The sequence below is a fragment of the Spinacia oleracea genome, chromosome 3 (genome assembly GCF_020520425.1).
Source record: "Spinacia oleracea cultivar Varoflay chromosome 3, BTI_SOV_V1, whole genome shotgun sequence".
Taxonomy (NCBI): domain Eukaryota; kingdom Viridiplantae; phylum Streptophyta; class Magnoliopsida; order Caryophyllales; family Amaranthaceae; genus Spinacia; species Spinacia oleracea.
This window is the reverse complement of record NC_079489.1, coordinates 72904074-72931331: the sequence shown is the minus strand read 5'-3', so window position 1 is coordinate 72931331 and position 27258 is coordinate 72904074. Positions and strand designations below refer to the sequence as shown.

At 39.1% G+C, this 27258-nt stretch overlaps 1 long non-coding RNA gene across 2 annotated transcripts; it reads right to left on the bottom strand.

Annotated features, from left to right (window-relative positions):
* Window positions 1–21668: 21668 nt before the first annotated feature.
* Window positions 21669–23194, bottom strand: LOC130469111 (uncharacterized). Of its 2 annotated transcripts, XR_008929484.1 has the most exons (3): window positions 23015–23194; window positions 22295–22680; window positions 21669–22089 (listed from the first exon to the last, which is right to left on the bottom strand). It is a non-coding gene; the product is annotated as an uncharacterized lncRNA (long non-coding RNA). The 2 variants fall into 2 exon arrangements; XR_008929483.1 differs by lacking the exon at window positions 23015–23194 and having other exon boundaries at window positions 22295–23002.
* Between the last annotated feature and the right edge of the window lie 4064 nt (window positions 23195–27258).

Sequence of the window (27258 nt, the reverse complement as noted above, 5' to 3'; positions counted from 1 at the left end):
ATCTTTATTCCTACATCGTAAACCCTTTTGAAAGTGTCAAGGCCTAAGTATCTAAGATGATGTTTATAAGCTGGGTCTAGGTTGTCAATGAACTTTTGGACCAATTCAGTTTCAGGAGGCCTATTGATTAATTGGGCCGCTTGGTCCCTCCATCTAGCGAAGTAGGTCGTGAAACCTTCATTTTTCTTTTGGAAGAGGACTTCCAGCTCGCGCATGGTGGCTTGAAAATCCATGTTCGACTAGTATTGCTTGATGAAGACATTGACAAAGTCCTCCCAAGTGGGGAAGAGCTTAGGGTCCTGGTGGTAGTATCATTTGAGTGGCACAGGTTCCAAGGACAAAGGAAAGGCAGGCAGATACATGGACTTATCCACACCTTTCAAGTTCATGGCATTCACAAAGCTCAAGAGATGATCACGGGGATTGTACGTGGCTTTGAACTTCGGTAAGTCGGATGAACTAAACTTTTCCGGTAGTTTGCCGGGAAAAGGTTCAGGATCGAGGGAGAAATACTTGCTCCCCATAGTTTGCTGCAGAACCATTTTTTCGATCTTTTTCTCGTTATCGAGGTCATGTTTGGCTTGCGCAGCCGCTAAGAATTCGTTTTCCATTTTCAGTTGATTCATAAGTAGGGTCATTTGGGCCCGCAGCTCTTTCATGGACATTTTGAGGGTGCGAATCGAGGTTGGGGAATCGGAGATCCTTGAAAGGGGGAGTGACGGATGGAGCTTGGAGTTGGTAAACTTTGTGTTGGTGATGTATCTTCGAGACGTACTAACCTTTGATTTTCAGATCGACGCCAAGTGGCAGAACCAGCCCTATGCATAAGACAAGCTAAAGTTTAGGCCCAAAGTTAAGCATTACTTAGTCTAGACTTTTGACTCTTCCTATCGGTTTTCTATTCTCACTCTTGTTGGTATATTTTGGCTTTTCTTTTGGTCATTCTTTAGATTTTTGGAACACTTGCCCGTGTGACATTCAAAGTTATTTTAATTAGCTTGCTCGGTTTTGGTGCCGAACATCACCGTCATAGGAGGCCTAATGACGACATAAAGAGTCGTTTATTTTATAAGTCGTTCTTAGAATCGAGTGCTTTTTCAACGTCCTCGTAGCAAATTTGTTACGAATTTTTTATTGCTACGTATATTTCGTGCGCGGGCTCCGAGGCTGCGGTGCCTGGCCAAAAGGCCAAGCAGCAACTTCAGCGCCCAGCGCAGGGCGTGAAAATGTTTGGCGCCCAGCCAGGGGCGCTGAAAATGCGTCCCTGACTGGTACTCGTATTCTGTTCGCGTATTATTTTTTGTACATGCGACTTAACTTCGCGTGCTTGCCTAATAACGTCCTTTACGCGTTGTGCAGCGTTGTGGGATCCGTCACACGCCATCCTAGGCTTCGCTTTTTTTGTGGCGATAGCCCGGGGTTGCGGAACACGTATCGTGGTATAACTCTTTGGCCAATCGGTGTTTTATGAGTGTTTGGGCAACTTTTTTAGGGTCGTTGGTTTTCTAGCGTTATTTGTCACACACAATCACAATATAATCATGTAATTCGCTACACATAACTAACATTACAACATGAAGCAGAAATAATATGTCACGTAGTTTATGAAAGGCTTCTATGGGTAATATTTGCACCTGGCTTGGTACCGCTTCTATTGTAGATCCAACACATGCCCCGATCGAGGTAGTGCATTCAACAGACGAATTTCGTCCCAAGAGGCCAATCACGATGTAAGCCAAGGGGGCATGCACCGATGAGAGGGACCTTAGTGGGCGAGCGATTGGGTTTGGGACAGGTGTACTACTAGCGACAAGTGCCGAGTGGACAACATTCGAAGCGTATGCACCCCCCGGTAGGCGATGGGTATCCTTAGTCCCAACTCCCGAGATGAAACATGCCAAGGGAGCCGAGATTCGTTATGCGCACTAGTAGAAAAAACCTTTATTGCAGCCCCCTTGTTGAAGGGGGCATAGAGAAATACGCTTCAATAACCAATCGGTCAACGCGGGTCAAACATCATAAAGGGTTGTTGAAGCGAACATTTTTTTTGTTCGCTTCAATAGCAATTGTTGAAGGGGGCATTAAATGTTCGCTTCAACAGATAATAATCGCATATACTCCAACTTTTAATTCTCTCTCCTCCTCATTTCTTCTGTTAGCGTGAAAGAGTCATTTCTCTCTCTCCTCTCCTCTCCTCTCCTCTCTCCCGGTTCAAAACTCCTCAAACCATCCGCCCCTTTCCATGGGAGGTATATCTTCTCTCCCTCTCCCTCTCCCTCTCCCTCATTCTCTACAATTTCAAAGAAGGTGTCTTCATAAACGCCCTCGATTTCGTTCTTTTTTTCTCTCCTCTTTCAACATTTTATCTTCGTGTTAGATCTAAAAATTTCAAGCGAAAATGAAGGAATTTAAATCCACACCGGTCAAGCTGATATCCAGGTCGAACATTCTTGCTGGTAGCTTTACTGTCTCGACATGGTATTCAGGTATAACCTCTTTTCTTCTCTCTAGATCTATCGTTTCTGCTTTCTTTTTTCTTAATTTTACGTTGTTATTGCGAAAAATTGATGTTATGAGTGTTGAATTCGTTCAATTTGAACTTTTGATGCCGCATTTCGGTATATAGTGTAGATATATGATGTGATGTTGTTTTTAGGTTAAATATAATTTTTGATGCCTCGATGCATAATGTGAAGATCTGTATTTGAAATTTATTAAGTTAGGGGTTTCGATATTTGCAATAATCGCAATTAAGGTTTATTTCAATAATTTTCCTCTTTTACGCTTCTAATTTGGATACTGAATTTCTTCGTTATTCATATTAATATAATAAGTCGACATCTTAGTATCTGAAATTGAATTGGGTTACTTTCAGGCTTAGGACTGTAAGGAGAAGTAGGGACTCAGTAACTCACGCTTGCTATTAAGCTTCTAGAGTAATCTTCAGTTCTTTGCGTGTTATTTTGCATTCCTTGACTATCTTTAACAGAAGCAAGCACCCAGAAGCTGTAAACATCTGCTGTCTCTGTTAGCTATCTGTGTAATAAAGACCTAAAATAAGGTGAACTAACATGCCATGACAAGGGATAATATGGTGGAAGAGGCTTCTTAAGGAAGCTAAAACTACTTTGGTGACATCTGTTTTCTTGCATAGGTAAAATGAACCATCCTTAGCTCATGTACTGCAGCAAACACCTCACACGTACATACCCACGTGAGTAGACTATGACAGCCTCTGTGCCCCTTACCGCGTTCAATACTTATCAAGACGTGTTCTATGTGTCCACAATGAAGAATGATGTTAAATCCCAAATGAGAAGTTGAAGCGCTATAGATGTGAGTCATATAGGAACAGTGATAGAGAAATAGCAGTAATCGCCCAATCGGGAATTTTGTCCTGACGGGAGTGGGGCTTACCTCATTTTTCCCAACAATTTGGCCCCAATGTGATAATTAGTTAATTACCAATACTATAGTAAAATAACTAATTAAGGGGGGTGGGCGGGGGACTGGGCCCCAATATATTTGGAAAAAACGTATATGATTGCTTGTGGCTGTAAGTTGTCAGTCATGTATAACAGATGTGTGTTTAAATTATTGCATTGAAATTTTTGCCGTTATCATATAAATGTTCCTGCAACTAGTGTACCCTATAAGATAAATCCTGCTATTCAGCTGTATTGAGAAATTATATAGTTGCGTAGCTTATATATTGTAATCTTGTTGTTAATTATCATTCAAATGCCAACTTGGTATTATGTTTTCTGAGGCTGTCAGGGTTGGTTTTAAACTTATTAGTACTTTGATTGTTCTCTCCTTACGCTTTGTCTGGTGTGTGTTAAAAAGCTAGCAATAGATGGAGATCTTGACAATGTCTAGTGGCAATATAACAACACATTACGAGTTCTATGCTAGTCATTTTATGGTGGATTAGAAAATCCAAGTTGATTGATGTACTTAGAGTTAATCATTTTAAGAATCTTCACTCAATCTCAACAAGAACATTTCAAGTCAGAGTGTACTGGATATATTGATGTGGTGAAACAAAATTTGTAACTACTTCTGGTTTGGTCCTGTTTGTCTGTGTTTTGGTCTTTAGTTGCTAGCATTTCTAACTTAGAAATCTTAACTCTGGATTGTGTCATGGTGAAACTGTTCTGGGGACCGGTCACCATATAAGTGTTGGTGTTGTATCATGCATGTTTATGCTCTTGTTAATAGGCTAGAGCCTAAGTCTAATGTATCACACATTCGCTTACTTTATCATGGGAAAAACTTCTTAATGTTTAAAGACTTTGGGTTTGGATAATGCAAATTTTTTTATTTACAGTCTTTCCAATTTTGATTACATTCTTAAAGTCCCGCAGCTAGGAATTAGAGCTCCTAGCCTCCAACATTTTACAGTATATAATGTTCTCAACACCAAACCACGAAATAGTGTGGCCTTGCTGATGTAGGATTTTGAATGGGCAAGATATGTTTTTTCCACTAGTGTTTCGTGAATTGTTGGATGTTAGACCTTAAAAACACTTGAACAAATGTTGGTTTGATATTGTGAACTTGTATTAGAACTTGTTTGTGATTGACATGGTTATATTTTGATATTGTGACAGTTGCTCTGATGTTCCTAAGTTGATCCTTTTTGGCTGAATTTAAACATGCAACATTAAACATGAATCTTATGGTGTTCTTCTTTTTGGTATTGCTGCATAGAAAACGTCATTTGAACAACAGATGATAATTGCTAGAAATATCCAGAAAGGTCCAGCCAAACAAGTGATAAGATTGTGAGTTATACATTGCCCCGTTTATATATCTCGGCATATATGGAAATTCAGCACACCGTAATAACAGGGATTTCATCTCCTTATACAAATTCAGTTAAGATGGGTTTTTTCCGGATAAGGTTTGAGCCTTGAACTTTTTCCCCCTTGATTTTCTTCCCTTCGAAGTTAGGTTCTTGGTATTTGGTTGAGCTGTAAAATCAGAATGCAGGATATACTCATAACGTTCATTCGAGATAGTTTTTATCAGTGCACTAAAAATGAGAGAGCGAGTGATTGTATATCAGATATAGATCAGTGTTTGTCTTCGTTTTTTTTTGTTTTTTTTTTACCCTTTTAACATGTAACGACCAAATCTAGTCGAATTTCATGTACTCATTACGTAAATTTACTTTGGTTATTTTGTCCTCAGATTTTGCCCGCCCCAATTTTATGCTCTCTGAACAAGCTTCATTTTCTTGTTTTATGAATTTGACTTGTTCTGTTGTCAAACTTTTAGTTAAGTTCTGTACCTTAGGTTTTCCTTTTGATTACCGAAGTCTGAACTGCAGCTTTATCTTAGTCTTGAATGGTCTTGTTCTTTTTGCTTATGTAATTGTGTTCTTAGCTTAATGTGTATAAATTGTAGGCACTATAGGTTATCCGTGAGCTTAAGCAGAAATTAAAAGTTCATTTCAAAACTCTCTTTTTCCCGTAATAAACTAATTCAGCTGATATATAGTCCTGCATATGTAACTAAATTGATACACAGGAATGGCTCAACTGTCACTGTACTCTTTTTCTTATCTATGTTCTTCGTTGCAAGTACTTGACCAACCAGTTGCTTGAGGCTACTTCATTTCTTATAGAATTGTGTGGCTGTTAAATCACAATATTCTTATATATAACAGATGTATTCTTATAGAATTGTGTGGTTGACAGCTGCGTAAAAGACTAAAATTTATTTTTCAATTGTTCAAATTTAGGAACTTATTTACATAATATCTGCAATCAAATGTACATAATGCATAGAACTTCTCTGGGAGTTTGGGGTTTATTCTTTATTTTACTCTATGCATTATCTATAGTATGTTTTTGACTGGTTCATCTAGCTATTCTTGTTTCTTGAGGTTTTATGTTTTTTATTCCACTATTTGCATTTTTCAAGAGATTAGTATGAAGATATTGAGTTGCTTAACTTGCTTTGTACGTTTCACCAGGAGTTAAATCAAAGAGAGCAAGAAGACTCTTTAGATGAAGGTCTCCTTTCAGAAGTCAATGCACAACTACGGCAAGTGAGTTGTCTTTTCGTTTTTGTGAAATTTTTCGATCTTCTTCTATTTGATGGCTGAGAACTGTACCTTGTTACTGTAATATGGCCACGTAAATGTAAACCAACCGTTTTTAATAGATTTCATAGAAAAGACTTGTAAGTATGTCTTATGTGCTGTGTCCCATTGAGGCCAACTTGTCACGTGACGTGGTTTGACCTTCGATACACGTTAAGGTGTATCATAAAGTGACAAGTTTAAAATCTTCATATGTTGATTCGGTGCATGATTTACTTTCTTCATGTTGGAGTCTCAATCTAAAATGTTTATTAATTGTCAATGTCCTGGGAAAGTTGTGGGTATTGTAGTCATTCATTTTTCCTTGCAGGCGAAAGAAGATGTGGACAATCCAGGAAGAGAGGATGACCCTTTTTTTCACGAGTAGTAAGAGAGGAAGAGCGTCAAGGAACAAAATGTTGCCGCTTAAGTGTTGTCCCTCCCTTTTGTAAAAATAGAATTGTAGATTCAAAGATTATTTTTGTGTGAATTTATATTGTAAAATTACATTAAACAATATTATTTCAATATTAATGTGAATATTTATTGTTTACAATTGTCTATTTTATGAGTATTATGGTTCTTCTATTACCTAACAAAGAAAATTAAAGCAGAATATTAGTGGTGGTAGCCCAGCTTATGTGATGTTGATTAAGATTTAAGACTGCTAGTTGGGGCGGGCAACACAATGTTTGCCTCAACAGGCTTGTCTGTTGAGGGGGGCAATTTAATGTTCGCCTTAACAGGCTTGCCTGTTGAGGGGGGCAATTTAATGTTCGCCTCAACAGGCTTGTCTGTTGAGGGGGGCAATTAGTTGTTCGCCTCAAGAGACTTGTCTGTTGAGGGGGGCTTTCAAATGCCCGCCTCAACAAATATCTTTTTGAGGCGGGCTACAGATCTCTGACCTGTTGAAGCCCCCTCTGTTAAAGCGGGCCATGTTCGCCTCAACAAGCCCGAAATGCCCCCCTCAACAAGGGTTTTTTCCACTAGTGGCGGTTCTGTCCGTTCACATTAATATGCTGATTTTCAGGCGTCCCAACTTGATAAGGAAATAAACGAGGAGCAGGATCGTTTCACCCTTCGGCTATTTTGATTACCTACGAGCACGAGTATTTCATTAACTTCCCCAGTGGAGTCGCCACTGTGAGGGGGTCGAAAAAGCACGAGGCTAATGCATGACCTCGTCCCTCGTGGGCATGACGTCGTCAGATCAAGTGTAGTTAGATTTCCTGTGAGTTTACACCCAATCGACTAGTAATATAGGAGTCGCCATTCAGTTTTTAACGACAATGAGAAAAACTGACAAAACCCGGTTATCGTGACATAAAGGGAGTGCAATTATGTTCGACCACGACGGCCATAGGTTCCCTTGTGATCTCTGGTGTGGGGATCGCTCAACGTACACGCGCATGGCAGAGATTGAGAGTTCGGGGGACTGTAACTACCGAGAGGAGTGCTGATCGATAACTCCAGAGGCAGGTTATCCTTACTAGCTCAGCATAAATAATTGAAGGGACATGCGTTAACTATTAAACTATTCTGAATTGATTTTAGCAATATGCAACACATAATACTAAACCGATCGTGATTATCTTGTTTAGATTGATTTAAGGTACCTAGCATGATAGTTCGTTTGTCCAAGATATTATCTTTATTAGGCGTGATAGATCAATCAGATTAATAGTTTAACAATTTTATAAAGGGTGATGAAAGCGATTAAATCATGCGAAGGGACACATTACGACGCACCCTTGAGAGGTGCGTCACGGTTCTCAGAAAACTAACCACTTGGCTTTGCTATTTTTCCTTTTATCTAACGAATCTCGGGTTTCTGAGCAGTGTTCCAGTACTTAGGCTTAACTCATCAGCTACAAGGGACAGGATAGGTTCTGTTCGACTTTCGGGTCGATTGCGACAGAACGAGGGATCAATTTCGCAGCGTGAGGCTTAGGCTTAGGGTTGGAGTCAATACTCAGATTATGAATTGTGTCCTTTTTTCGTCGATTATGAGGCTGTATTTATAGGGAAAGAGTTGGTGGAAGGATAGAACTTTAGAATCCGAACCCAAAGAGAATTCGGAGACAACACGTCCCAGGTATTTTCAGCGCCCAGACCCAGGCGTTGAAAATAGGGTCTGAGCCGAGCCTTCTGTCATATTTGGACTCTTAATCACGGAGCTTTTGAGACTTATCCGAGTTTCTTAGTGCGTATCAACTTATGACGGAATGCGTCTGGGCCCATTACGAACTCTGGGTTCGTTAGGAATTTAATTAATACGTAACTCTTATTTTCGAATTATAACAGGAATAGAATTCCTTTGCCAATTCTATATCTTTTAGGACTTTATGTTGGAGTGCAACACCTAATTCTGACAGATTTCTATCTTTTATGTCTTGCCACTTTTAACAACTACTTCTTACGGCAGTTACCATTTTTAGCAGGTTTCTATAAATAGCAGTTGGGCTAAAATGAAAGGGTGATTTGAGATTCGTTATTTTATAGGAGATGCGTTGCCAAGCGGAGATTTACGTTCTCCTCATCGAACCTTCCCTTTCGGGAATGGGGACAAAAGTAGGTGTCTACAGACGCTGGATGGGGTCAGTTGGGCTATTAAAACCCTAGTCAGCGAGCATTACCTGATATTGAAGCGAATTTAGAGTTCCCGATTAAGACACTTCAGATAAAGGCATTGAAGAGCTTATAGGATACAGGTGAAGAAACAGTTGATGTACAAGGTCAGAAGCTTCGGGAGACAGCAAATTTATGGTGGGTTTGATGAATCATATTCCCTTTTACCATCCTATGCAAAAATGATCAAGTTTACCAATCCCGGGAGATATGCCTTGGTCATTTGGACTGCTGATTCTGGTAATGTGACACCTCGTATCAAGGCTTGTTTTTTCTCCTTCGCTACACAAGTTAGGGGTTTCTTAAGAGGTTGTAGGCCTATCATAGGCATAGATGGTGCACATTTGAGTGGATACTATAGGGTGATTCTTCTCACTGCAATAGCTATTAATGGAAATAATGAGATTCTCCCATTTGCGTATAGCATTGTGAGTACGGAGAGGATGGACACATGGTCATATTTCTTAAGAAGTTTGAGGGCTTTATTTGTTCAACATGGATGCCAAAGTGTTAGAATCCAACCTTCCTTTACTTGCATTTTGCTTATCTAGTGCTTTGTATGATCTTTCTAATAGTTTTCTAGGCTCTAGATAGAGTTATTATGTTACTGTCAATCAAGTGTTCACTGATAGTTTGTAGCTAATTCAAAATAAACCTCTATGAGGGGTATGAATGAATGAATTCCTACTTCTCACCAATTGTTTCCATCGCTTTATTGCTTGTGTTTTGTTGTAGGCCTTTATAGATATTGAGCCATCACTTGCTCTAAAGCATCCCAAAGTCCCACAAACAGATAAATTCTCGTCGCTGGTCCCGCTTGTGCCTGCTGTGTGCACACAAGCGCCCCGGTTGACCCTCGTCCCTCGCTCTCGTCACCAATAGACAAGAGCGCCCTTTTCACAATCAAACGCTTACTCGTGTCCCTACGAGTCACAAGACACTCCTTCCGCACAAGGCTCGCATCCTTGCCTCCAATAGGCAAGGGTGCGCCGCACGGTTCCGGTGTCAAAACATTCGGACCGTGAAAGTCGGTATCAGAGCCAAGGCTCGACCTAGGCCCCGAAAGACCCCAGGAAGCAAGAGATGGAATCAATCGAAGAAAGACTAGCCTGGCTAGAAGGAAAGTCAGAGAGCTGGACCCGACTCGAGGAAGTTGTGATTGGCTAAGCCAAAGAGATAGAAAGACTCGAGAGTGCGCTCGATGAGCTCATGCAAGAGAAAGAAGCACTTCAGGAAGAACTCAATTTTGTTCAGAAGCAAGCTGAAGATGCGCAAGATAAGTGCACGACCCTGATGCGCGCTGCAAGGACTGACTCAGGCGGAGGTGGTGCAATGAAAATCAAACCTCCAAACCCTCGGGACTACAATGGTGCTAGAGACTCAAAGGAAGTTGATAAATTCCTCTTCGACATGGAGCAGGACTTCGGAATTTGTCAGCTCAGCGACGGTCTAAAGGTTGATACTACGACCATGCATTTATCTGATGATGCGAAGCTTTGGTGGCGCACAAAGCACGTCGATATAGAAGATGGGAAGGTCAAGATAGATACTTGGGAAGAGTTCAAGAAGGAACTTAAAGATCAGTTCTACCCCGAGAACACCGAGTTTGTTGCAGAATGAAGATGTAGGAGATTCGCCACAAGGGTTCCATACGCGACTATGTGAAAGAATACTCGGCTTGCATGTTGGACATCCGAGACATGAATGAAAAAGATCGGTTGTTCAACTTTGTTCATGGGCTGTAAGAATGGGCGCAGCGTGAGGTATTGAGGGCGAAAGTTGACACCCTTTCGGCCGCCATGACTGCTGCAGAGCGACTAATGGACTACTCTGCTGGGAGGGGCCATCGCTTAGAAGAAGAACCAAGGGGGACGCCTATAAGTTTGGAGGGCCCGACTCTAAACTCAACAAAGAGCGCAACAAGTGGCTCGAAGGTGCCGTCCATCTCAGTCAGGGGATTCAAGCCAAGAAGTGGTGGGGAAGGCGACTCTCAAAAATCATGGTCGTCGCCATCTCAATCAACAAGAGAATCCAAAGTCGGCACACCCTCGGGAAACATTAGTAGGCTGAATTGCTTGCTATGTCGAGGCCAACACAAATGGTGGGAGTACAAACACAAAGGGGAGATTGACAACCTCCAAAAGAGACTGTCGGCCGTGACCGTCAATGAAACAAGCGAGTTCAAAGAAGAAGAAGATGTGCAGCCTCAGAGAATGGGTTCCATCTACAGAATGGGCGCAATGAGAATGACCTCAAGAAGAAGAGGAAGAAGAAGAAGAAGAAGTCCGACATCTGTCGGCAATGCGAGTGATGAAGCCCTAGAAGAAGGAGACATCCTAGAAGCAACCTCGCACCAGATACCCACCAAAGCAAGTGATGGAGCCACACAGAAAGGCGACATCTCAGACACACCCTCGCAACAGATACAAGAATCAAAATGCTAGTTCGGACCAAGCTGCTCCAAGAAAGAAACAAGAATCGAGGAAGATTTGGATTCACAAGAAGCACCAAACCCAATCCAACAAGACTCCACCAGAAACAAGACAAGAAGATCAAGGAAGACTCCAGCCACCGCCATCAACCAACGGCGTAGAAAAGACTATAGAGTCTAGAGTAGGAGCTTTTTCTTTTATCCATTGTAATTCTTGTAAGTCGACGAGGTCGTCGACAGCTTAAGTGGGGGAGGATGTTAGAATCCAACCTTCCATTACTTGTATTTTGCTTATCTAGTGCTTTCTAGGATCTTTCTAATAGTTTTCTAGGCTCTAGATAGAATTATTATGTTACTGTCAATCCAGTGTTCACTGGTAGTTTGTAGCTAATTCAAAATAAACCTCTATGAGGGGTATGAATGAATGAATTCCTACTTTTCACCAATTGTTGCCATCGCTTTATTGCTTGTGTTTTGTTGTAGGCCTTTATAGATATTGAGCCATCACTTTCTCTAAAGCATCCCAAAGTCCCACAAACAGATAAATTCTCGTCCTCGGTCCCGCTTGTGCCTGCTGTGTGCACACAAGCACCCCGGTTGACCCTCGTCCCTCGATCTTGTGGCCAATAGACAAGAGCGCCATTTTCATAATCTGACCCTTACTCGTGCCCCTACGAGTCATAAGACACTCTTTCCGCACAAGGCTCGCATCCTTGCCACCAATAGGCAAGAGTAAGCCGCACGGTTCCGGTGTCAAAATATTCGGACCGTGACACAAAGGGATGACTGGACCTTTATTAGTGATATAATGAGGGTAATTACTCCTCCCTTTTCTGGGTTTTTTTTTGCAGTTTTTTGGTTCAATTCCCTGATCACTTAAATAAAATTGTGTTATGCAGGGTGTTGAAGCTGCTCTTTATGAAGTTTTCCCAAGAGCAGTCTGCTCAGCATCTGTATGTGAACTGCAGACAAGCTGGATACAGTGGCATAACCTTCCATGACTTGTTCTAGGTTGCTGCCGATGCATACAATCCCTATGTATACAACAAAGCCATGGAAAAGATCCTCAAAATCATGCTTGAAGCAGTGGCATATCTTGACAAAGTCCCTGAACAGTGGTCCAAACACAAGTTTGATGTTTAGGTCACTTGTGATCACAACACCACCAACTTTGTGGAATCATTCAACGCATGCACCAAACCCTTTAGGGATCTTCCTGTTATGACACTTCTTAAAGGTAATCACTTTTATCCTAATTTTGTGTAATTGGAACTTATTTACTTAGGTTTTTGTGCAAGTGTTCGAGTCGAGTTTTTGTTAAGTGTCCGAGTCGGGTTTGTGTTCAAGTGTCCGAGTCGAGTTTGTTTTGGATATAAGTGTCTGATTTCGGTTGTTCTATTATTTTATGTTAGAAATAGGTCTTGGTGCATGAAGAAAATAGGGACCAGATTTGATAAAGATGTTAACATTGGACCCGATCAATTGACACCATATGCTATTAAGATGTTGGAAGAGAGGAGTGCTGAAGGTTTTGTTCTGCAAGTAATGTTGGGGGGTGAGTTTGAGGTTTTAGATGGTCATGTGAAGTTCCCAATTAGGCTAACTACTAGGGTGTGTGGTTGTGGTAAACGGCAAGGGTGCGCATTTGTCTTTTGCGTAGGGTGATTTCTCCCTCTTTTGGTTGATAACCCAAACCAAAGAGTGGGGAGAATGTAGGTAATGGGAGATAAGTCATGTATTTTTCCCTTATGCTTAGTGGCATCCCTAGAAAGTATCCCTGGGATAGCATCATTTTTGGTATGATTTGCAATGCTCGAGGATCCAAGAACGTCGAATCGTATGCCTCAATGGCTTGGACGGTTTCTTCCATTTGGAAACCATATAAGTCTTCTCCTTTGCCCGTGACTTTAGTCATGGAACAACTGGCGTCAAGTAATGGGGAATGGATAGCTATTATCACTACGTTATTGTTTAACTTAACCATTTGGTGCATAATTTATGCTACACCTCCTAAATCATGGAGCCATGGACGCCCCAGTAGGAGGTTAAACGTGGGCTTGATGTCCACTACTTGAAATTCCGTAGTTCTTGCTACGGGTCCGGTTTGGATGGTAAGTTTGACTTTGCAATGCACTGTTCGTTTGGAATTATCGTAGGACCTTATTCCTTAGTTAGATGGCTGAAAATCGGCTTCTTTCAAGCCTAGGACACGTTTTCCCGAACCATTGTCTACCAATCCGAGAGGGATGTTCTGACCTTTGTATCCGATTATTAAGTAAAGGGTCTTGTTGTGGGAACTTCCTTATTTGGTTAAGTCTTTTTCGTTAAAGACTATTTCCCGATCCTCTAAGTCCCCATTAACTTGATTTACTAGGGAATCCGATGTGATGTCCATGGGGACTGAAACGTGGTCGAGGGACCTGATCACCTTGTCACAGTGCACTTTTGAGGTGCACATTAGATCCCAGATGGTTATTTCTGCCTTATTTTTCTTCAGTTGTTTTAGAAAGGGATCTTGATGACTTCGGCTATTGTATTAGGCCGAATGGTTTTGGGGTTTTCTGAACCAGGATATATCCTACAGGTGGCGGGTTGATATCCGGCTAGTATATTCTTCCGGATCGAGTTAAGTTATAAACCTTGGTTTCTGCCAGAGAAGGGTAGGTGAATGGTACTGCATACCAATTTATAGTGAAGTAGCTCTTGCCTGTGGCCTTAGCTAGAAACAAATAGACATCGTCGGTGTCCCAAATGCCGCAGATGTCGCCACAATTGTTGATTGTTAGTGATTGGGCCAACGGTTCTCCTTGAGGTGTTATGTGGGTCAAGGGATCAAAGGTTGTGCACTCAAGGTAATCAAGTGTTATGCAGCAAGTTTCCAAAGGTCTCTTGTCGTTGCTTGGCTTGTGAATATTGGGTAAAGGGAAAATGTTATCCTCTAGCATGTCTTGTATTGTATTCTTGAGGTACCAGCAATTTTCAACATCATGGCCCTTGCCTCTATGGTATTTGCAGTAAGCAGAGTCGTCCCAGTATTTTCCATTGACTGCAGGCTCTGGTGTTGGTCCTAATGGAGCCATCTTGCCTTGAGTGTAGACCCGATCGTAGGCCGCCTCTAATGTAGACCCCAGTGGGATGAATTTTTGGTCCCTAACCCAGCGGTTAGCCCTTGGGTGGTTCCCTTCAAGAGCGTGGACTTTTTGCGCTTGGCAAGGTTCTCCTTTCTTGTAGGCATTGTTTCTAGGCGTGTATTGTGGTCTTGCCGCATTATTTTAGGTATTCTTGAAGAGATCATCTTCAATTTTAATGCCCACGTTGTAGACCCTTTTTAAAGAGTCTAGATCGAGGTACCGAACGTGCTTTTTGTAAGTAGGGTCCAAGTTATCAATAAACTTTTGGACTAGCTCAGGTTCAGGAGGCCTCTGTATTATCTGAGCAGCCTGCTCTCTCCATCTGGTGAAGTAAGTTGTGAAACCCTCGTTCTTTTTCTGCGAAAGTACTTCTAGCTCGCGCATGATCACTTGAAAGTTGATGTTAGACGAGTATTCCCGGACGAAAATATTAGTAAAGTCCTCCAAAGTGGGGAAGGTTTTGGGGTCTAGCCCAAAGAACCACTGAAGTGAAGTTGATTCTAAGGATAGAGGGAAGGTTGGTAGATACATAGACTTGTCCACGCCTTTCAGGTTCATCGCTCCCATTAAGCTTAACAGGTGGTTCCTCGATCGGGTTACCAGTCACCTTAAACTTGGGAAGATCGGATGAATTGAAATTTTCTGGTAATTTTCCAGAAAGAGGTTTAGGATCGACCAAGAAAATTTTGCTTCCATGGTCTAGTGAAGGACCATGTACTTAATTTTCCTTTCATTATCCTGCTCGTTTTGGGACTGAGTAGCCAATAACTGTTGATTTTCCATGCGAAGCTATTCCATAGCAGTAACCTTTAGTTTGACCTGTGCGGCTAGATCTTCGAAAGACATGTTCCCAGTTGGTGCAGAAGAGAACTGAGGTTGAAAGATTGGAGACCCTAAAAAAGGAGAATGACGGAGGGAGACAAGAGTTAATATTAATCGGACTAGCAATTGGGTTCGAGACTCGAGACGCGTTAATCTTTGACCTTTAGCTCGGCGCCAGACAACTATTTTAGGATGACGTATTTTTCTAATTTTTTGGCAGAATTTCAATATAGACTCAGGATAACTCGATTTTGTTTTGTAAAAGCGGTTTTTAAAAATTTAGCTTGGGTGAACGTAGAAATTTTAGGTTGAGTGGTGTTATGCTAGTCTTAAGTGTTATTGGTGAACCAATAATTTACTTTACGAATCGTTTTCTACTTTAAGTCGATAGCATGTAGAAGTTGTAGCAGCATTTTAAATTTCTGGCGTAGGCTTGTGGTGCGTTGTTTATATCTTGCGCTTGCAAGTCCCTTTGTGGTTTTTTCGTGCATTTGGCCTCTAGTGGTCGAATTTCTCCGTAGCTTGAATCTTACTAATCTAAGCCCTTTGTTTGAGCGTACGTGCACTCAAACATTCAGCATTCTGGCACGAAAGAATGTAATTCGTGCGTACTGGCCTTTAGTCTGATTGGTAATACTAATCCGGATTGAAGTTATTTTTCGACCAGATTAGGCTCAATTCTAAGAAGATACATTTGACAAAATTTTGAATATGCGTTTCAGGAGGGGCACTTTTAGCCAGACTTACATAGTGCTTAAAGCAGATGCGTACTTTAGTCTTTTGAATTAGTTGCACGAATGTTCGACTTTAACTTCAGGATTCTAAATTACTAACTTAAATGCGAGGAATAAGAAGAGTATGCGTTGCAATATAATAGTGCGCTGCAGCGCATCGCTTGAAATTTTCAGCGCTTTCTTGGTCAGCGTCGGTTATTTTCTGGCGCTGGCCATATTTTCTTATTCGTTTCCTCGCAGAAGGCGCTACAATATTCTGGCGCTTTAACAGCGCCCATTGGAAAATTGTAACGCCGCCTAGGGTAGCATTGCTATTTTATAGCGCTGATACCCTGGCTGCGAAATTTTGCAATTCCCATTTTTGATTCGTAGCTTTAATTGTTTATTTTGATGTTTTGAAGCTTTTTTGGATTTTGACAGCGTTATTGACCTTAAACTAGATGTCTGGTTGATTGGTTTCACATAGCACATAAGATTTCTACACGAAACTAACAACAAGCATGGATTCAGTTACAGATGCGTATTTAGTTTTATACTAGTCTCTAAGGTATGATAGGTTGGGTGCCAAAAGTGTACCAAATCTATCGCCAACTCCCCAGCCGGGCCTTGTTAGAGTAGTCAGGTTCATGACGAATTTCATCAAGGCCTATCCGGTACGTGAATGAATGGCATATATCGTGAATGGACCTAGGAGATAAACGGTTTGATTTGGGTGGATGTGCTACATTGCGAATGTGCCGAGTGGAAAACATCCGAAGTGCGTGGACCCCCCGGCCTAATAGGTGTCCTTATTCCCAACTTCCGAGATGAAACATGCCAAAGCCAAGATTATGTATGCGGTTTTGTCGCGATCATTCGTCACATTGAATATTCAGGTCATCCCAACTTAATAAGGAAATAATTGTGGTGTAGCGTTCGATTTCTGTTATACGGCTTCTTCATCGATGCACTACTTGCATATATTATTTCAGTATTGTCCCCAGTGGAGTCGCCATAGTGAGGGGGTCGAAAAATACAAGACGAGCATTAAGAAAATGGCCCGAACGACTTTCCCCTCTGGATGTGGCAATGATATTAGGTAAATAGGAACTAACTGTGGGTGTTAGCCTCTTTTTACTAGTCTTTAGGAGTCGTCATTCAGTTTTACAACTACATTGAAGAAAACTGACAAAACCCGGTTATCGTGATATGCATGGAGTGCAAACATATTTGATTCACAACGGCCATAGGTTCCCTTGTGATCCCTGTTATGGAGATTTCTCGACGTACATCCAGTGGAGTAGTGATTGAGAGTTCAGGGGACGTTTACTAATACGTGGAGTACACTAACCACTTGACTTTTCTAGTTTTCCTTTTAGCTTTCGAACTTCCTGGTAACTAACTGAATACGGGGTGAGATTCTTGCAGAGTTTCGTGTGTTTAGGCTAGGGATTTGGTCAGAACATTGGCAGTAATTGGACTGGATTAAGTGGTCGTACGGGCAGAGTCTGCTTAACAGTGTGTTAATACGGCAGCCGTTCACAAATATGGGACAGAGAGAAGCTTCAGTCAATAATCAAGCTTAGGGTATTATGTGGGTATTATGTCGTTTTCCGAATTTCAGAGGGTCTACTTATAGTGTAACAGGCCGATATAAGATAGATGTTGGAAGAGATAGAAGTTCACTTAAACGCAACTAGCAGCGCCGGAATATTCTAGCGCTCTGATCAGGAGCGCTATTATATTCTAGCGCTGGCAAAAGAAGCGCCAGATCTGATTTGCACTGAGTCATTGACAGTTGTTTAAAAATTTATCTTTTTCGTGATAGGGTGAGAACCAAACTGTAGCGCCATAATATTCTGGTGCTGGCTTTGGTGCGTTAGAATATTTGTGGCGCATGTGTGCCTTGCGATATAATTATCTAGCGCTGGTGTTTTACTTCCACTTTTCTAGTTTTATCCGATTTTATCTGAATCTTATATCTCACTCACGGTTTTATCTCTTCTAAGGATATTGGGTGGAATGCAACTTTTATCTTTTCTTCAAGGATTAATTATAATGCAATGCAATCACTTGAAAACTTATCTTATATGGTTACTATTCTGGGCAGCGGTTAAGAATTGCAGTTACTATAAATAGCAGTTACTATAAATGGAAGTATGGTTTTTGGGATTGTCAGTCAGTCACAGTTTGTTCGTCGCATGCTTAGGAAAGCTTAGTCGATAGTTTCTTCATCGAACATACCGCTTCGGTCCTAGGGACAAATGTAGGCGTCTACATAACCACTTGCCTTTACTCGTTTTCTTTTTATGAAACGTACTTTCCTAAGTGCTTTAGGAAGGATCCGTGCTTAGTTTAAGTGCTTATACGGGCAGAGTTCTCTTAACAAGAGTTAATACGGCGGAACTATGGAATATACGAAACGATTATAGGGACTTACGGAAAGCTTAGACTTATGCTTAACTTATGTATAGTATGAGAATCTGATTTTTTGCCCCTTACTTGGCTGGTTGGAGTTTCTATTTATAGGAAAAGAGTGTCGTGAAAGATAGAGATGTTCGTAGTTTTAGAACTGCTAAAACCTTTCTACGCGCGAGAAAATTCTCGCGCACGAAACTTGGGCGTGAGAAATTTCTCACGCACAGTCCTATGCGTCAGATTTTCTTCAGAATCTATATTTGAGTCAGACTGAAATAAGGACGCGAGATATTTCTTGCCCGTGGATTTTGGCGCGAATTTTTTGTTGCGTTGGGCCCTGTGCGCAAGAATTTTCTTGTGCACTTTTATTTTCCACGCGTTTTATTCTGCTTAATCCGGTTTAATTTCCGGATTAGAACTCTTTTTTACGCTTTTCATCCTTATTTCGAGTTATTCCCAACTAAAACTCTGCTTTTCAATCTTATTCAGGAGTTTAATGGGAATGCAACTCAAATTCTGTTTATTGCTTTTCTATCCTTTTTAGGAGTTTAATTGGAATACAACTAATATTCTCCTTTTTCAATCTTTTTTGGGGGTTGAGTTGGAGTGCAATTCTGCCCGTAAATCTATCTTGGATGGTTTAGTATTTTTAGCATAAGCTACTATAAATAAAAGTAACTATAAATGGAAATATGGGTTTGGGGAATAAGTTAGTCAGTCTTAGAACGTTCGTTGCTTGATTAGGAATACATTTGAAAAGTGGATGTTTTGTTTGATCACTGAATAAAGGAAATAATGCCCTTGGTCCAAGTTTGCGTTTAATGCATTTAATGCTAAGTATAATAAATGTGGTTCAGTATTAATTAAGCAAGTTAATTATTCAGTGAGATCAAGTGAACTGAATGCCTAGCTAGAGGCTGCTTCAGATCTAGTGGAATTAATATAATTAATGCCACAACTTACTCTTGGCTGAACCCGTAGGGTCACACAAATAGTACGTGAACGGATCATGTATTTAGTTGAATATTGTATTAAATAAATACTCTTATTATGGATATTCGGAAATGACGGATGTTGGTTTCAGTGGGAGCTAAACAAACTGTCAGAAGGCAAAGAAAGAATATTTGCCGGAAACGAAGATATTACCGGAAACGGAAATATGGTTCATTACAGAAATATATAAATATTATCGAAGTCGAAGATATTGCCGAAAATAAAAATATGGTTCGTAACGGAAATAGAAATATTTCCGGAATCTAAAATATTACCGGAAACGGAAATATTATCGGAATCGGAAATACTGTCAAAATCGGAAATGTTGTCGGAATCGGCAATATTATCGAAAACGTAAATTTTGTTCGAATCAGAAATAAATTCCGGAACCGGAAAAACGAATAGGAAGCACGATATGAGCGACAGACCATTGCACGAAGCACGGGCCCATCGCTTATGGGCCAAGGCCCTCGCACACGGAAAGCCACAAAGGCCAGCGTTGTTGGCCAGTGCGCATGGGCCAGCGTAGTTGTGCTTTGCATACGGGCCAGCGCTGCTTTGCATGTTGCTTGGCCAGCGCGCATGGGCTTCGTGCAAAGCAAGCATCGCTGGTCGGCTTGCTTGCTATGCAATCAAGCAAGGTAGCCAGCCAGCCCTAGGGGTTGTAGGGGTTTTGGTTTTTGGTATATTCCTAAAACTTTCGTAAAACGTTCTAGGTTTTGGCTCCTAGGTATTTTCCTATTTCCTATAACTACATGGCCTATGGTCATGAATAAACACATCAATTGAATCAAAATTCAATACACTTTGTCTATCACCTAAAAGTGAGATCCCGAAATCATAAACCTTATATTATATCCTAGTTGGTACGATCTAAGGCGGATCCGAATGTACTGTGGACTTTCTACGGTGGGACGACGTTTGGCGTTCTAACTTGTTATTGTAAGGTTAGGGAGCAGCTAGGGAAGACACGCATCACAAAGTGTGTCTGGCATGATTATTTGCATTTAATTTGGATTCTGGCATTTAATTTGGATTCTGGCATTTATTGTTTTTCTGCATGACATTAGATTGTTCATAACCTAACAGTAGTATCACGAGCCTCTAATTAATTGCATAATCATTTAAATTAATATGGATTTATCTTATAAATTTGCAAAGAATTAAATGGGAGAATTAATTTGGTATAATTAATTGCAAATTCATGCAATTATTAATTAATAAGTTCGCAGGATTTTCGGCACTTTTGTCAATAATGATCGGAATCTTATGATTTTATAGTGAAATCCGCATGTAAACGGCGTTTTAAAATTTTGACAAAAGAACCATTTTTCGGCCGAACCCAGAATTCCCAAATTCGAAGCCTAACTATGACTTTTCGGAGGTTTTAGTTTTTCGAATGCAGAATTATAATTTTAATGATATTAAAAATTAATAATCTTGAGTTAATAAAAGACCTACTGCATAGGATTAATAATTTTAAGTTTTTAAATTCGTTAATTATGCTACCTAATTTGTAATTATTAATAAATTTGTTGAAATTCAAATAATTCGGAATTTGATTTGATTTTCATAATTAATTAGTAATTTAATTAGGATCTTATGACGAAACACCACCTAATATTTGTTAAATTTTGAATCTTTAAAATATTTGAAACCTAATTTTATTCCCTAAAGTATGTCGTAAATTATTTTAATTAATGATTTTCGATTAATCGCCCAAAATATGATGAAATTAATATGATTTATTGATTTGTCATAATTTTGAAATATATTAAAATATTGATTTTATGTATGTTCACAAAATTGCACGCACGAAGCAATGGAAGCCTAGTGTTCCCCTTAAGGGGTGTTGCAATGATGCGAGCATGCGACGACGAGCAAGGGAGCTCGTCGCCCATGCGGTACCATAGCAATGAGTAAGGCACAAGCATGCACATGGGCTACTAATTATTTAATAAAATTAAAACCTTTAATAAATTACGATTAATTTATTTAATCAACTAAAATTAATCAAAAGGGATTTAAAATATTAAACATATGAGCTTTAATTTTTTAATTAAATATCACTACTACAAAAATAGCCTAGGAGACCGAGCGAAATAAGCCAAGGAGACCGGAGATTGTACGGGTAGTAGGTCTCTTAGCCTAAGAGACCATATTTTTGGTCCAGTCTCTTAGATATTATGAAGAGACCATTTTTGCAAAATATTCGGTTTCTTTGATGTGTTCTAAACCAATAATATAAGGAGGCTAGGAAACCGCATATTTTCCAAGTCCAATTTCTTTGGCATCTATCTATGGAACCTAATTTTATAAATAACAGGTTTCCTTGCTTGTTTTATTATTAAAAAAAAAATAGCACAATAATGTTTTACAGTTGTATCCACGACAGAGCTCAATAATAACGGCTAAAGCAAATGAAATTAAAAGACAATCAATAAAATGGAAAAGTAAATTCATTCATCTGACAATAATCAATACAAGTATTCCAGTAGTTCAAAATGAAATTAATTTGAAGGATGGAAAAACAAAGAAGCAACAATAAGATGATATTTCAACATAATCACAAACAAAACATATTATTTCCTTTGAGTTGTGACCTGCAATCATCAATTGCAATGCTAAAATTGTCGAATTGCAGATCTTAATGAGCATAGCACGCGATTTCAAATTGCAGATCTTAATCCCAACGGGCCATCAGGAAAGCAGTTGCACCTTTGTATCAACGACTTCTTGTACGACCTCGTCTACGCGGAAGCAGCGGTGCTCGTGTTACGTCTGGTTTTTGAGGTACTGCTACCGGCACTTCCGCCGGTGGCTAGATCTGGAACTTGTTGGTTATACACTACCCGTAAATAACTGCAAAAAACAAGTTTTTCAACAAAATCAAACTTTTTACAGAACTATCTCATGTTGTTCGAATTAACATCGAAGAAATCGAAAATTTACAAATTCCTCAAAAATTTCCCAGCAAATTTCATTAATTAAATTGAAACTAACATTTTGATCATTCAAAAAACCTAATTTTGCTAGTATTGATGAATAGAGTAGGAGAGAGACTTACCAAACAACAATTGAGGTAAGAGATAAAGGAGAGATCTTATGGTGATAGATAGAAATTCCGCAAATTTCAAAATTCCAGATCTAAACTAGAACACATAAGAGGGAGAAAGGAGAAAATCAGAAGTAATGTATGCATATAAATCAAAAAATAACTAGAATAATGTTGTTGCTTGAAAATTTTGATGGGGAAGATAAATCAGTTTTGGGACTTTCGGTCAATGGTGTGTGAATAATCTGATAAACTAACAATATGAACAATGAGAAATGAAGCGATCAGTTGTTCATTTCACGAGAAATGAAGCGATGATCAGTTGTTTATCTGATCAAGCACTTGCAGTATTTGTCGTCCTCTTTTTCTTAGAGCTTGAAGTAGAGCTTGACATATTTCTAAAAATCAAAAGTCAAGGAATTAGACAAATTAAGTAATTAACTACATAAGAGAGCTTCCAATTAAAGAAGTAAGTCACAATCCTCCCCAAACAAACTATTCCGTAATTAAGTATACCTGCTGTAATAGCCAATTAAACAAACTAATTAAAAAAACTAAAGGCAATTGCAAATGGCAGCAAGTTAATTTGATCAAGATGTATGTCAACAAGTTAAATTCAAGTTGCGATTAATTGTCGGTGATATCAATTCTTCCAAAATAAAGTTGAAATCATCAAATTGAAAGTAAGTTAATCAATTACTCCGATAAAATATGAAGAAAAAAAAAACTTACCGATATTATAGGCTTGCACAGAGTAGCAAACATCAAGGATTCAGCAAATGATCGAGTTTTTTTTTTTTGAACAAAAAATGTTATGCAGATTAAAATCAAATCTAATGAGAAACATATAGGAAAGCGTTATCTTTGAGGAATGAGAGAAAGTCTCTTGAGTGTGTGGAGAGTGAAAAATGGGTTGCTAGGGTAACAATGGATGTTAGGTTAAGGGCCTGGCCCAATTATAAGCAAAAACTAAGTAAAAAAACTAAATCGGTAAAATCGCTCAAAATCGTACGATTTTGACGATTTTACCCGATTTTACCGATTTAGTGTGATTTTAATTGCGATTATTTTCATTTCGATTCTAGGTGCGATATAGATCTTTTGGGTCAAGTAGAATCGTAAAATCGTGCGATTTAACGATTTAAATCGCGATTTTGATAACCTTGAGCGAAGGTTTATAAACTGAAATGTAATGAACAACTGACGATAGGTTTATAAAAGATACGATCGAGTAGGAACAATATATGAAAAGTAATACAGTAAAAAGATAAGAACAATATATTGAAAATTAATAAATTTTACCTTTTTTTTACTAATAAAAGATAGGAAACCGTGTGTTAGGCATAAGTAGTATCTTAGAGCTAAGAAACCTGACAAAATTCATGTTTGGTTACTTATTTATTTACCTAAGAAACCAGATATCATTTAAATATGATTCCTTTATCTAAGAAACCGTTGTAATAACTTAATCGGTTCCTTATCAATGCTTCCTTATGCCTTTTTTGTAGTAGTGTATATGGTTTTCCGATTAGACTTGAAAAGACATTTTTATGTTTAAAAAATTAGTAAAGCATATAATTCTTGGTTTGAGTGGGAGTTTGTATTCATGAATGGTTAAACTCTTGATTAGGTCCTTGTTACCTTAGGATTAATAAACTCGATTAGAACTAATAAGGTCAAATAATTGGTAGATTCTTGAGCCTTAATTAGTTGTTGCAATTATTATGTGATGCATTTTTCTGCTGACTTGCTAAGTGGGCCATTCATTGATAAATGAAAGGGTAAATGGTATATTGTAAATATATTGTTTTGTAGGTTGCGGAAATTGACTAGTATGGCCCAAATATGATAGAAAATATGATCTGCGTACTATTAAATTTGTATGTAAAATACTACCTCCGTTTCGTAATAATAGAGACATTTTTACTTTTGACACTATTCACAAATTTCAATTTGACCATCATTTGTGATTTATGGGTAAGGAAAAATAGACTCGTGTGGTTTCTTGTTTGATTCGTCTCGATATGTAATTTCGGAATATCAACTTTTTATAATTTTTATGAATACAAAATTAGAGATATTAATGACCAAACATTTACATTGGCAAGCGTGAAAAGGTGTATTGTCCCCATTATTTCGAAATAGAGGGAGTATGGTCTAATGTACCATGGTTTTTATTTAAATATGGTCTGCGTTCCATCAATTTGTTGTAATTAGTTTAAATCCTATTTGGTGAAAATGGAGCCTCCCATGGTGAAATTCAAGAACGGGGTTTCCAATCCATTTTCAAGACGGAGTTTGAAGATTGAAACTTCAAGATGAAGTCGGCCCATACTAGATCACAAATTTTATCTTATGCATGTTTTAAGATATTTATTGCTTTAAATATGTCTTGATATTATGCATGAGATTATGGTTTGCTTATGTTGCATGATTAAGAATTTTAGTTCACTTAAAATCAAACCAACATAGTAAAAGCCTTAATTTTCAAAGTTTAAAATTGAGTTAAACGGTGTCATTCCAAGATAACACTTACTTTTTCACCTTTATATCAAGTTAGTGATAGTTTTCCGTCATAGAGAGGTGTCACTTCTTGATCTTATTGGGGTAAGGTATACATTAGTTGTGCGTACATCTTGATTTTGGTTGAACTCAACAATATAATTAAGGAGTCCTTTTATGTCGTGGCAAATGGGATAGGTTTTCCTTATAAGTTCTTAGACGTGCCTATCCACCAAGAATAGTTTCTAGACTATTAGCAAGGGATTTGCTTACCTAAACATATTTTAGAATTAAGTATCGTGCTTGATTCTTTAATGATTTTGAGGATCTTGGATTCATTTTATTCACACGTGCCGGAACTAAATATCTTGAATAAAATGCTTAATAACTTTGAATTATGCATGATTGCTTGAATTTAATTTTATTAAGAACATGTATAAATGGTTATTTACTTTTTTATTCTTTTCAATTGTAGTTTTTACTATGTCAAATAACAATTAATTCAACATTCGATCAATTCTCGAAAAGGAGAAGTTGATCGGGAAAAACTTCCTTGACTGGCAAAGGAACTTGCAAATAGTTCTTATGCAAGAAAGGAAGGAGTATGTCCTGGATGAGGAGATGCCTGAAGCCGCTGGCGAAGGGGTCACCCAGGCTTCCCTCAATCGTTGGATTAAAGCCAACAAGGATGTGAAGTGCCTAATGCTTTCCACTATGGGAGCGGATCTATAGAAAACATTCATCAACTCAGATGCTTTCACGATCATTAGTGAGTTGAAGAACATGTTCCATGATCTTGCTAAAGTCGAAAGATTCGATACCCATAGCGAAATTCTTGAGACCAAGCTCAAGAAAGGCGAGCCCGTAAGTCCACATGTTATCAAGATGATTGGACTCATTGAGAATATGAGTAAGCTGGATCAACAGTTCTCCCAAGAAATGGTTGTAGACACCACCCTCCACTCTCTTCATAGCGGGTATGATCAGTTCAAACTGAACTACAACATGAATAGTTTGGACAAATCGCTAACTGAGCTTCACGGTATGCTTAAAACCGCTGAAAAGACGCTCAAGAATGATAAGCAAGATGTCCTTATGGTGCGAGGGGGTAAATTCAAGAAATATGGTAAGAAGAAGAATGCTAAGAAGGGTAGCAAGAAAGCTAACCCACCTAAGAAAAATGGCGCCAATTCTGAAAAGAAGAAAGTGAGCCAACCCACTTCTGAGTCTGAATGCTTCTACTGTAGAAGAAGGGGAATTGGAAGAGAGATTGTTTGAAGCTAAAGGAAGATCAGAAGAACGGAACCGTTGTTACATCTTCAGGTATTTTCGTTATAGACTGTAATCTTGCTAATTCAACTTGTTGGGTATTTGATACAGGTTGTGGCTCACACTTATGTTCCAATCCACAGGGAATAAGAAGAAGTAGAAGGCTTAGAAAGGGAGAAGTGGACCTACGAGTGGGAAACAGAGCAAGGATTGCTGCATTAGATGTAGGCACTTAACAATTGTCGTTGCCCTCTGGGCTAGTCTTGGAACTGGAAGAATGTTTGCATGTTCCAAGCACTACTAAAACATTATTTCTGTTTCTTTCTTGGATGCTAAGGGATTTAATTTCGAAATAAAAGACAATAGTTGCTCGTTTCATTTTAAAGAAATGTTTATGGATCTGCAAAGTTAGTCAATGGACTTTATGTGCTAGATCACGACAACGAAGTTTATAATATAAATACTAAAAGGGCCAAAACGTACAAATGATTTAGATCTCACCTATCTGTGGCATTGTCGATTAGGCCATATTAAGATGAAACGCATGGAAAAGCTTCACATAGAAGGAATTCTAGAACCATTTGACTTAGAGGATTATGGTGAATGCGAGTCATTCTTACTTGGCAAAATGACAAAGCAACCTTTCTCTAAAGTTGGAGAAAGAGCAAGTGAACTATTGGGGTTAATCCATACAGATTTTTGTGTACCAATGAGTTCAAATACTAGAGGTGGTTTCAGCTACTTTATCACTTTTACTAACGACTTCAGTAGGTATGGCTATATCTACCTAATGAAGCACAAGTCTGAATACTTTGCCAAATTCAAGGAATTTAAAAGTGAAGTAGAGAATCAACTAGGGAAGAAGATTAAAGCATTCCGGTCTGACAGAGGCGGTAAATATATGAGCTACGAATTTGATGACCATCTGAAAGATTGTGGAATCTTTTCAGAATTGACTCCTCCTAGAACACCTTAATGGAATGGTGTGTCGGAACGGAGGAATAGAACCTTGCTAGACATGGTTAGATCAATGACGGGTTAGGCCGAACTTCCAATAGAATTTTGATGACATGCACTAAACACAGCTGCACTCACACTGAATAGAGCTTTGTCAAAAGCTATCGAAAAGACTCCATATGAACTATGGTATGGAAAGCCTACAAAAGTGTCTTTTCTTAAGATTTGGGGTTATGAAGTATACGCCA